This window comes from Desmodus rotundus, chromosome 4 (genome assembly GCF_022682495.2).
Source record: "Desmodus rotundus isolate HL8 chromosome 4, HLdesRot8A.1, whole genome shotgun sequence".
Classification (NCBI taxonomy): domain Eukaryota; kingdom Metazoa; phylum Chordata; class Mammalia; order Chiroptera; family Phyllostomidae; genus Desmodus; species Desmodus rotundus.
In genome coordinates this window covers 5149024-5160601 of record NC_071390.1, presented here as the reverse complement: position 1 = coordinate 5160601, position 11578 = coordinate 5149024, and the positions used below count along the sequence as shown (strand labels likewise).

The following is an 11578-nucleotide window of genomic DNA, read 5'->3' as shown; positions in this document are numbered from 1 at the left end:
ATTTGTTGAGTTTTCTCTTATCCTAGTGAAAAGCGTTCTTAACCAACAGATTCCCATTCTATGGAGAAGGAAACTGAGGCTCGGGGAGGTGGAATGACCCACCGAAGCCCCACTAAGAAAAGGCAGTAAAGCCAGGACTTACCAGGACTCGATGCTTCTGCTCACTTGGTCTCCCCACCCTGGCGAGGGATTAAGTGCACGAACCCCGCGAGTGTGTCTGGCTGTCACATTTCTGGAATACATCGCCCCAGGAGCGAGTTTCCAATAAGCCGGGTGCGTAACTAACAGTTATAATGAAGGCTAATGATACTATCAAGCCTGATAACAGCTAACATTCATAGAGTGCCCACGCATTGGACCTGCCTATCTCACTGAACCCGACAACAGCCTCCTGAGGGGGCTAGTTATAGTCACTACTTTTCACGAGGGGAAACTGAGGCACAACAGGCAAGTGACTTGCCCACAAATGGCAGAGCCTGGTTCCCCAGCCTCGCCCGAAGTGTGCGTGCCAGTCCCTGCAGACGTGGGCAGGACGGATCTCAGCGGCTCAGGGTGCCTGTCCCTGGGCCTCAGTCACAAGGTCCCTTTGACTGTCCGAGGTAGACCGCCTGCCTGCACCCCTACTGGATGAGCAGGCACCGCGCCCATCACCCCGTGAGAGGACTGGGAGTGGGAGGCTGGATGAACTTGTGGCCTGGGGCTCAGTTCCCTTCCTGAGGCCGGGAGACTGACTTCTCCCCAACTGTTGTCCTTATTTGGGCTTCGTCCTTAGAGGCAGCCTGCCCACCAGGCTCGCTTCCCATTTCAGCTGGGAACCTCAGTCTGAAACAGAAAAGCAGAGCCCTTCTCTCTCCTCTGTCTCCCTCTCCCCCCGCATTGCATTTTTAATAACTATACCTTAGAAATTACTTTTGCAGGGCCGTCCAGTCGTGTGACTTCCAGCTGGAGAGCACGCTGCCGCCATCCGGTTCAAGCTCCTCCTGGCGGCGGTGTGCACGTGACCTTGAACATGTCACCTCTCCGCACCTTACTTCCCTCAACCAGAAGCTTCTCTCGTAGAACAAAAACAAATAGATCAAAAACCCAATGTGGAAGAGTATGAAAGGCAGGCAGAGGCAGAAACCCTGCCGGTGGGTTCTGTACCTACAGAGACTTCCTGGGTTCCGGAAGCTCAGTGGAGGTCCCTTTCCCTCCTCACGCACCCCAGGCAGAGGTGGCCAGGGTCCCGCCAGGTGTCGCTACCACTCACCCACTGAGGAGAGGAGGACTCTTACTGGGGACAGGGCAGTGCGGCGCCAGCCAGCTCAGCCTGGGGTGGGGGGTGGGCCGCTCACATTCAAACGTGGGCACTGCCTGTTGGGGCCCTTGTTGGTCCCATCCATCGGTATAAAAGGTCAACAGCAGTGCCTGTGCCTCAGGTGGCAGGAGAACTTACCAGCAAGTTCATGTCAACGCAGCTGAACAATCCTGGAGCATGGACGGACACTCTCCAGAGGTGCTGGTTACTGGTCGTGTAGGTTGTAGTTAGGATCTCTGAGATACAGACGCTGCCTACAAGCTCATAAGGGAGAGAAAACAGGTGTGCTCGTGATGCCGAAGAGGAAGAAGGGAGATGCCGCCGGGCTCGTAAAAATGGAAGCTGGGGTTGACGTGCCTGAGGTCACAGAGATAAGAAATAATGACGGTGCATCTCACACAAGTCATCCAACCCAAGTCCCCTGTCCTTCAAGGTCTCCAGGAACAGAGCAGAGGACCAGGGCACAGGGCTCCTGGCCTTCTGTGAGGGGACCCCAGGTCCCGAGGGCTCAGCGCCGGACTCCAGGAAAGAGGACAGACCTTCCCGGGATACCAACAGGGGACTTCTCCTCCTGTCATAGGTCCCTGCTCTGCTCCACTGAAGACACACTAGCCACCTCCCATCCCTGGTGGCCTTAGGTGACCAGGGAAATGGACGTGGGCTACACAACCTTTGCCTCCCCCACAGCCCATTCTCTGTAACATGATACATGTCCCATATGACAAGGAGGGACATTTCTGACACAGGTTCCAACTCTTCTGCCTGAAGATATGGGACAGGAGAGCTGATCCTGCCTGCATCAGGTTGGGGCTGATCCAGGGGATGCAGACTGGAGTGATACAGAATGCCAGCCTTCACAGTGGCATGACACTACTCCAGATGTGTATCTGCCACCCTCCTCCGCCTGCAAGGAAGTGCTACAATCCATATCTCTTCAGCCAGAGCAATTTTTCAAGCTTTATTTTTTTTTGTTTTATTAAAATAATAGGCAATTTTTTTAGTTTTCCAAATATAAAATAATGTTCAGGTATTGAATATGCTGGTCCAAAAAACATTTGTTGCAACTTCTCCACTCCCAGATTCTGACATACACAAAGAGGTTAACTAACTAACAACCGCTGAGCAGGTGGCCCAGAGTGGGCCACCTGCAGCACCCTGCAGGCCACGAGCTGCTGCCCGATGACCATGCCAGGGGCAGGCTCAGAGCCAACTCAAGCCTCGCTGAGAGCCCACCCCGATTCCAGTAAGTGTCTTGGCCAGAGCCAGCCCCAGGATGCCACAGAAGGCGCCATTCTGGACTCTGGCAAACGACAAAGATGGGTGTGTGGGTGGTGAGAGCCGCCAGGGGAAATGCAGGCGCCAGCTCAGTTCTGAGGATTTCTTCCACCACACACCCAGCCGCACAGACAAAGCCCATGGAATGGTGTGCAAGCACCAGACCGGGTCTCTTGGCAGCCAGGAGCGCAGGGGTCCCCGCCCCGGGCACGGGCTACGCGCTCAGCCTGTCCCTCTCGGAACTCTGACCCCTTCAATTCCTCCACCCGGAGGCTTCCCTCATGCGGTCAGTCTCACGGTACTACCTCCTTGCCCTCCAGGAGTGATGGGACCATCAAAGCCATCCTGAGGCTCCGGCCAAGGCCCAAGGGCATCCTCTCTGTCCATGTTCATGTGCAGCAGGAAGCACAACCAGAACCTGCTACGATCTGGATGCTCTGCTGTCCTCACAGAGCCACCGCGGGCACCGTGACTGTCCCCCTTTCACACGGAAGGAGACTGAGTGAGAAGTTTGTCCCGAAGGCCGCCAGCCCGTCCCCGTTCCCCAGTGCCTTCCCAAACATGTGGCACACTCCGGAGACAGCTGGTGAAGGACTGGCAGTTGGAGGACTCCTGGTGCGTCCGCCCCCCGGCAGAGGTTCCAGCGAGACATTCGGGGACATCAAAGCAGCCCGTGAGACAGGCAGACACGGTAGCCTTGTGAGCGCAGAGCTGGAGGATATCTGGGAGAGTGGGTCTAATCTCAAATCACACAACCCCCAATCAATTGCCTTAAGCCAAAAGAGAAGGGGACTGAAACGGCTTAGGGGAGGGACAGCTTGGGGCACTGGTCTCAGGCACCGGTGGATCCAGGGTCGGAAGTGGCTGAGGACCCTGGTCCTCTCCTCTGCCTCTTGGTCCATCGCCCTGTTCTGCCCCTTGACCTTGCTCTGTTCATGCAGCTCTGTGGGCACCAGCAGGACACTCCAGGAGAAGCCTTCAGATGGGCACAGAGCGGGGAGGACAGTCTTTGACCAGCACTGTGCCCTGGGACCTTCATGACGCCTAGTGGACACTCTGGCCTTTGCCCCCTCCCACTCCATCCACCAGGCCAGCTGTTGACCCATTTCCACCGAGTGGCCCCTCTGTCTCCCTCTCTGCCCCCTCCCTCGCCCCTCCTCCGTCTCCCTGTCTCACCCAGTCGCTCACTGCTTCCTCTTGGACTAACTCAGAAACAACACAAGCTGTAACACAACCCAGGAAAACCATCCTGGACAGAAACCACAGCCGCCGGCGAGAGCAGGAGCTGCAATTAGCAAAGTTTGAGATGGATAAAAACCTGATGTATGAAGCACATCTCCACTGTGAAATTATAAATGCAAAAGAATTGATCTCTATGAGAATAATCTCAGCAAAATGGAATCAGAAACAACGGAAATGGTTTCGCTGTGCCATGTGGAAAACGGATGCAGGGATAGCGTGGGCTTAATGGAGTTCCCTGTGGAATTCTGGTACTTTCTAGATGAAAACGCATCACTGTTGCACTTCTGACTCAAAAGCTTGCTTCAAAATGTCCTGGGGGTCAAAATGCCCCAGCCCCTGACCAAGGGGTGGGTTCCATCACCAGCTCCAACGGGCTCGGGTCCCCGCACTTGGCCCCGCTGTCTGGCGGCCCCACGTCCTGCACAGCGGCCCCCAGCCCCATAGAAGCCCAGCCAGCCTCCCTCTAGGGCCTCTCTCTGCGAGGCCCAAATGAGACCAGAGAGCAAAAAGCGCTCAGCAAAACCTGTTTTTTTCTAAATGGCATTTATTGATTTTGTCTTTCTGACCCCAAATACAGTGTGGCACGAGGCAGAACTTTCGGAAAGCACAGAAAAGCGAGAGGGGAACATCAGCTCCAACTCCATCACTAAGAGACGGCCACTGCTGATGGAAACGGGCCCCCCACCCCCTGTGTGCACGGAGGAGGGGCAGGCCCAGCGGGGCGGAGGGAGCCCCACAGGCCAGGGCAGGGCTGTGTGTGGCCTTAGGGCCATGGCCGGCAGGGGCTTCAGGAGTGGCTAATCGATTCCTCTCCATCACAGCCCTCTGATTAATCCCGCAGGGGGCTGGGAAGGGAAACTGTGGTCTTTAGGCCTATGCTGCCATCATCCCGGCAACCAGCCTGTCAGGTGAGGACTCAGCATTCCTGTTTGACAAGTGAAGGAAAGGAGGCCAGAGAGGTTAAGTTACTGGATCAACATTTCCTAGCAAGAAAATGGTCGGACTGGGGCTCACATCTCAGTCTGTGAGACTCTGGCACTCTCTTTTTTTTCCCCTCTGGAGCTCCCTTAACCACTTATACACTAAGGGAGGGGACATGGAGGGGAAGGGAGGAGAGGGGTCAAAACAAAGGGGAGAAGGATGCCACGTGTGACTGGTCACTGCCCCCCTCCTCCAGCACTGTCCTTCAAAGCTGACACTTTGGCTTTCCCCCTCTAAATGCTAGTTAGGGAGAACACCCAGCGCCCACACGGGGCCCCCCGGGACTCCCACGGGAGGTGCCTCGCCCCCCGGTGTTCCCACTCAGACACTTGTCTTCCCAAATCCGGAGGCCGACTTCCCCTGCCTATAACGGGGAAGGAAGCCAGACACAGTAGCTGCTATTTTAGAAAGGGTACTTTTATAGACCAATCTTGGCTTCCCTCAGGAATGTCAGCCCCAGAGGCCCCCGGTGAGGGTTCTCTGGAGGGGCTAACGTGCCCCTTATGGGCAGCCCAAGCTACCCCCTCCCTCCTGTCTCTCTTGAGGAGGCATGCCCCCATCCTACATTTTTTCAAATCCCAAAAGTGTCTATTTTGGGGGCTCAGTTTCACTGCACGCCCCAGCCCCTGTCTCCTGTCAGAAGCCCTGGGGACTTGGAGACGCAGAGCAGCCAGGGCCAGGAGGACACGCGGAGCACACTGTGAGGTCCCAAGGCTCTGGCACATGTCCTGTCCTTTCACCCGTCTGTGCTGGGGCCACGCTGCGGTTTCAGCAGGGGGCTGCTGGCCCAGGCGGCTGGCCCCAGGCTGCCGACAGCCCACAGGGCGGGGGGGGGGGGGGGGGGGGGGCGCGGGGTCCTAAGCACAGGGCTGGGGGCCTCAAGGAGAAAAAATTAACAAGTTCCTCTGATGCAGGCAGAAGAGGAAGCTTCCTGGGAATGAGGGCATTCCCACAGAGTCTGAAGGGACGAGGTCAAGTTCACCAGGTGTGGACAGTCCATGCCAGGGACGCAGGAGCAAGGACAGAAAATGTGAAGAGCTGGGGGCATGGGTAGTTTGGCCTGTCTGGAGGGCAGTGGCCTGGGCTGTGTTTGCTAGAATTCTTAGGGACACCATTTGAACAGGTTCAGGGTCACCCTTCCTCCCAGCCCTGAACCCCACATTCAGGGGAACTTGGGTTCACCTTGTTAGCCAAGACTTGTCACACTGACGGTCCTCAGGGCCCCAGGCAGCCAGGGCACGCCTGTCCTCCTAACTTCGTAAAAGTAACAACTAAACATACTGAGTGGTTAAATCAGGCAAAGCACAGATTCAAGACAACAAAGAGCGGAGCCCCAATTCCAGCCCAGGAGCCTGTCACCTGAGCCTGTGCTCACGGGCCAGGCCGGCCTCATATGGGAGTTCAGGTTGTATGCTGTGCATGGTGCTTCACCGGGAGGCCTACTCATGTCGCAGACATCACGTACAGAAGGCACAGGGGGCTCAGCAAGCAGCCAGCCCCTCTGGCTCATCAACACAGGCAACGGTGTTGACTGCCAATGGGGGGAAGAGCTGGAGTGCGTCCCAGGAAACAGTCCCAGCTCCGGCTCTTCCCACGCGGCCGTGGGCGCCTGCACTCCTCACGTCTGGGACACGGTCAGAGCAGCTCAATGCTCCACATCTTGTGCTGGCGTGAAAATGGGTGGGGTGTGGGGCCACCCCTCCCATTCGCACTCCCCAAACTGTGGAGCTGCACCTACTCCACAGAAGAGAGAAGGTGAGCACAGACTGGGGACCAGAGGCGTCCCCAGCGTGATGCCCAGCGCTGGGAAAGGGCCGCCAGGCATGTACCGCCTCCCTCCAAGGCTGTGTGGGCCGTGGGCAAGGCCCCCTGGATTCCAGCTCATCACGTGTGTGTACTTGGGAGAGCTGCAGGACTGCGTTTCTAGGTTGAGACACCTTCCCAAGGTCACTGGCTAAGTCAGATGCTGCCAGAAGCACAGGGTGTCCTAAAAGTTTACGGCTACCCTATGTCCTTCCCTGGGGCGTTGACTGGTGTCTGTGTGGGCTGGGGCCTGGCATTTGAGCTAAAGCACCGAGCTGAGAGCGCATTTAGAGAGAAATGTGCAAACACAAACAGCTCAGAAAATAGGTCAGGCCCCCACTCCGGCATCCATGTCGCTGCCTTTTCCAGCGTTTCCCTCTACAATCCAATTAGCAATGTATGCAAACGAGTTGTGAGAATTCATTACCTTAATTTGTCTCATTTTGGAGGCAAACCTGAAGCAAATAGCGCCTCATTCCCCAACACTTAGGCCCTGGCTGAATATTAATTTTGAAGTTGTGTTAGCCTTGCACAAAGTCCCTTTTGTAGCCCAAAGGCATGGGATCGCCAGTTTCCTCATGAATACAGATGTCCCTGCTCCGAGGCTTAGGTCTGCAAGGTCATTTCAACGGGTGACCTGTGTGGCAGACCACCGAAAGCTCGGGAGTCTTGGGGGACGCGTGGGCTGGAGCAGCACCGTCCACCCCGGCAAGATTAATGCCTGCGGGCAAAGGCGTCCGCAGCAGCAGGCCGTGGAAATGAAGAGTCCATCCTCTCTTCGCACGGGGCTGTGCCCACAGCAGAGGAGAACCCTGAAAAGCCACGATGGCTTCATCGTCTGCCCCTGTCAGGGGCCCGGGGTGATGTCTTCAGCACGACCTGTTTCACCCCTAAGAAGCCCCGTTCACCCTGTGCTTCTCTGCAGCTGGCCATTTTTGCAGACCCTGTGAAGGTGACCAGGGATGAGTTTCACCCAGCCTTGTGACAGCGGGCCGTCCCTGCGGCCAGCCTCTCGAAGTACCAGGTAGGCGCAGAACACCATCCTGTCTGTGGGACCTCAAGCAGCCCTGTTGACCCCTGCAGATGCCTCTTTGCAGCCTTGGAAGCTGGAATCTCCTGCATCCAAGGTCACGGGCCTTCCTGGTCAGCACAGGACAGAGCATGCAGACCTTGGGGCTCCCAGACCTGCCTTGGAATCCTGCCTGGCTCTGAGTCAGAATGCCTCGTGGGCCAGGACAAGCCAGCCTTTGGTTTTCTCGACTAGAAAACGGAGGGAGGACAGCACCTGGGAGGGCGGATGGAGGACTGGCATTAATGGGAGTGGCCCACAGGAGGAGCACAGCGTGGAGAAATTGATGAAGCTCTCCAGCGGCCTGGGATCTCATCCCAGGATCTGCTAACTCGGCCCCAGGCTTCACTATGGGGCTGAGGTGCTGAAACGGGCGGGTGTTCAGTGATCACTTGATCCCCCTCCCCAGGCATGCCCTCCCTGCCCCATCCATGCTGGGCTTGGCCATCTGGCTTGCTTTGGCCAACGGGCTGGGACGGAAGTGACAGGGTTCCATTCCGGAGCCCAGGCCTCAAAGGACATGGCATGTCTTCACCTGCCCCTCGAGGAAAGCATGCCCTGGATGGCTGCTGTCTCTTCATCCCAGACCCCAGAACCAGCAACCTGCTGCCCACACAGTGGCCTGGCCCAGCTCACCAGTCATCTCACAGCCCCTCGGTCTGGAGAGAGAGGACCTGCCGTGGCAGGCTGCTGAGCTGGGAGCTGGGAGCTGCCTTCGCAGTATTTTATGGTAAGAAGTGACTGAACTTGAGTGCCCTGGGTTATGTCCCCAGCCCCAGCTGCTGTCTACACTTTGCCTCTGAGGCTGGTCTCCTCCCCAGCACGTCCCCCATCTTTTGGCTCTCCCTGATGTCTCCAGCTCTCCCTGCACCTGCTCCACTCCTGCACCCAGACCCACTCCTCTCCACTCTGTCCTGACTCCTCCTGGCCTCGCTCCTGCTCAGCCCCTCACCCCAGGTACAGCAGAGACAGGCTACAGAGCAGAGATGGGGGCAGGCTCCGTGCCTGGCACACCCCAGGTGCCTCTTCATGAATCCTGGGAGCGCTAGGGCCAGGATTTGAACCCAAGGCCATCTACCCCCAGAATCAGAGCTTTTTTCAGTCTACCATTCAGCTCCAGAAGCTCTGATTCCTCTGGACAAGCAGATTCTCATAGCAGCAACGTGCTCTTGTGTTGCAAGGGAATTAGGCAGTTCCCTAGTCCAATAAACAGCAAGTGAACTGTATGAAAAACCCATTCGTGTGGGTTGAAACAGTCAAATACTGGCAATTTCACAGGTTCATGAGATTCGCGGCTGGTTGAACAACCAAACTCAATCCTACGTTAACTGGCCACCTTTCAGCTCGTATTTCCCTCTGTGGTTCAACAGAGATTTCAAGAGGGACTCTTAAACGTCCTCCGAACTCTAACACAGCCTACGTGCAGGGCACTGCCCTGGGACACCCACAGAACCCACACGCTCGTCCCGCCCTGGGCTGCTGCCAGTTCACTGTGCTTGAGCAACAAGTCAGTACACAAAGCGACAAGCAGCACACCAGGCTTCTTCGCGATCCCCACTTTCCGTGTTTTATAACATGCCAAGGATGAACTCCAGCAAAGATGCGACCAACCCAACTTAGAGTGTGAGGCCTAGCCTTTCTCTTTCTTAAGTATTAGGGATGCATCTGTCACCACCCTGTGCTGACCGGTTTTCAAAGGCCACCCCCACCCAAATTCTTTCCTGCTGCCACGGCCCTCTGACCTGTGGACTCCCACACTGGTCAGAATCCCCAAGATGAGCTCCCCAGGCCCAGGCCAGCCTTTCGCCCCTGAGAAGGCCTCAGAACAGAAGGAAGAAACAGAGGCTGTGGACGATCACGGACTGTGCCATATGTCCACAAATCCCACGGGACCCTGGAAAGGCCAGGGGCACTGTTGCCCTGGGCCAGTCAGACTCCAGGCCCATCTCCATCCTTCCAAGGAGGCCCACGATGGCGGTGCTGCGAAGTCACTCCGGCTCCTTCCACACAAGAGCTCTGGCTGACACCTCCTGGCCGGCCCCACCCGTCTCTTGGCCAGCCCACCTGGAAGCATAGCTGGGCTCCCAGGAGCAGTTCCTAATGAGACCTGGTTTGAAAGTCAGACAGTCATGGTTTTCCCTCTGGTCCTGCCCCCTAAGTGTCCTTCCTGCCTTCCTTCCCACGCTGGGAGCAGAGCATCCAAAATTAGAATGTCAGAAATAGATCCGCTTGGACCAGAAGTGGCAAGAAAGGCTCCAGGCCTTCTAGAACTTCAGCGCAGCCCACTCGCCCATAGGGAGCTGAAGACAGCTAATTATGGGCAGCTCAGACGAAGGGCAGAGGATGAGACAAGAGAGAAGGCTAGCCAGGGGGTGTTCCTGTCCTCCACTCCCTCCCCCATCCCGTCTCCCCTCCACACTTCCTGTTGTTCTGAATCCTTGAGCCTTGCCAGCCGCCAGCCAATTTAGCAAAACTGGGAGTCAGGACCCAGCAGTTACATACCTGAGCAATTGTGCTCCTCCCCCTGCCCGCTCCCACCTCCTCCCCCTGGGGGCCTGCCCACCCTGGGCAGCCCACCTCATGATGCTCCCTGTTGTACAGTCGGAGAGAGACTGGGCCAGGCAGAGAAATGGGTGCAGAAATGACCATGGGGACCAAGGATGACAGGCCCATTGGCAGATCGAGGCTGGGATACGAGCAGAGGTGTGCTTTCAAAAGGCTGTGCTGGTTACAGGAGGACACAGAGAAGTAGAGGCCAAGTGTGGCCATGGCAGGGCCTCCCTGGGTCCCCGACCCCAGGCAGCATTGGGGTCGGTCACAGGAAGGGACCCTCCCACTCCAAATAGGCCCCCAATGCAGAGGCCCGCTGCCTGCCAGGCCTTCCTGTGTCCCCCGGCCGGCCTGCTGGGGAGCTGCCAGGGCCGGCCAGCTCTTGGGCCTGTCGACATGGCATCGGGCACACCCAGGGCTAAGCAGTTAGCTTGGGGGGTCCCCAGAGACATGGGACAGTGATGCCAAGGACGGAGCGTGGATGGGCAGGAGTTAGAGTAGAGGGGGCCTCACACCCTATAAATCGCAAAAGGGTGGCACAGAGCCTGGTCCATCACCAGGGCTTCCACACAGCCTCTTCCCTGCACCTGAAAGAAGGTGATCTGGCCTGGTGACTTGGTCCCTGACAAGGCCATTCCACAGCCAGCTGCAGGTCATCTAGCTCTTCAGAATGTGCAAACAGGAAGGGAGGGAAGGACAGAGAGGGAGGGAGGAAGGATGGGAGGGAGGGAGGGAGGGAGGAAGGGAAGGAACAAGGAAGGGTCCCAAAAAACTTTTGGGAAATGTATCATTTTTCACAGGATGAAAAACTAGGAAAGCAGAGATTAGGCGTTTGGCAGACTTACCCTGGGTGCCACCAACAGACGGCCGAGCTTTGGGCGCAGCTCAGCTGCAGCACGTTGGAGCGGGCCAGCTGCCTAGATGGGTCTCCGGCAAACTACGGTGCTAACACTCTCATCTTCGGGATGCTCCCCTTTCGATGAGTGTCAAATAGAGACTGGCTGGTTGCTCAAATCCCATTTCTTCTTCCTGTGCACACAGAAAGACTGCATTTCCCAGTGTCCCTTGCAGCTAAGTTGAGGCCCTTGGACAGAGTCCTGGCCAAGGAGATGTTGGCAGAAACTTGTGGGCATGGTCGCCCACGCTCCCCTCCCCTTCCATGGCAACTCCAGAGACCATGTGTTGACAAAGTGATGTCACGAGATGGAAGGAGCCCAGATCCCTGCATCACTGCCTGGAGGACACTGTCCACCCTGCATCACGCTGTGATGAGGGTGAGAAACCAAACTGGGTTTAGCCACTGAGATTTGGGGTATGTTTGTTATAGTAGCTACCCCTGTTTATCCTGAGGCATATACAAT

At 56.8% G+C, this 11578-nt stretch overlaps 1 long non-coding RNA gene across 1 annotated transcript; it reads right to left on the bottom strand.

The window, feature by feature from the left end:
• Positions 1 to 922: 922 nt before the first annotated feature.
• Positions 923 to 11214, bottom strand: LOC123479234 (uncharacterized). Its single transcript, XR_006654786.2, has 3 exons — positions 11063 to 11214; positions 1436 to 1551; positions 923 to 1047 (listed from the first exon to the last, which is right to left on the bottom strand). It is a non-coding gene; the product is annotated as an uncharacterized lncRNA (long non-coding RNA).
• Positions 11215 to 11578: the final 364 nt, after the last annotated feature.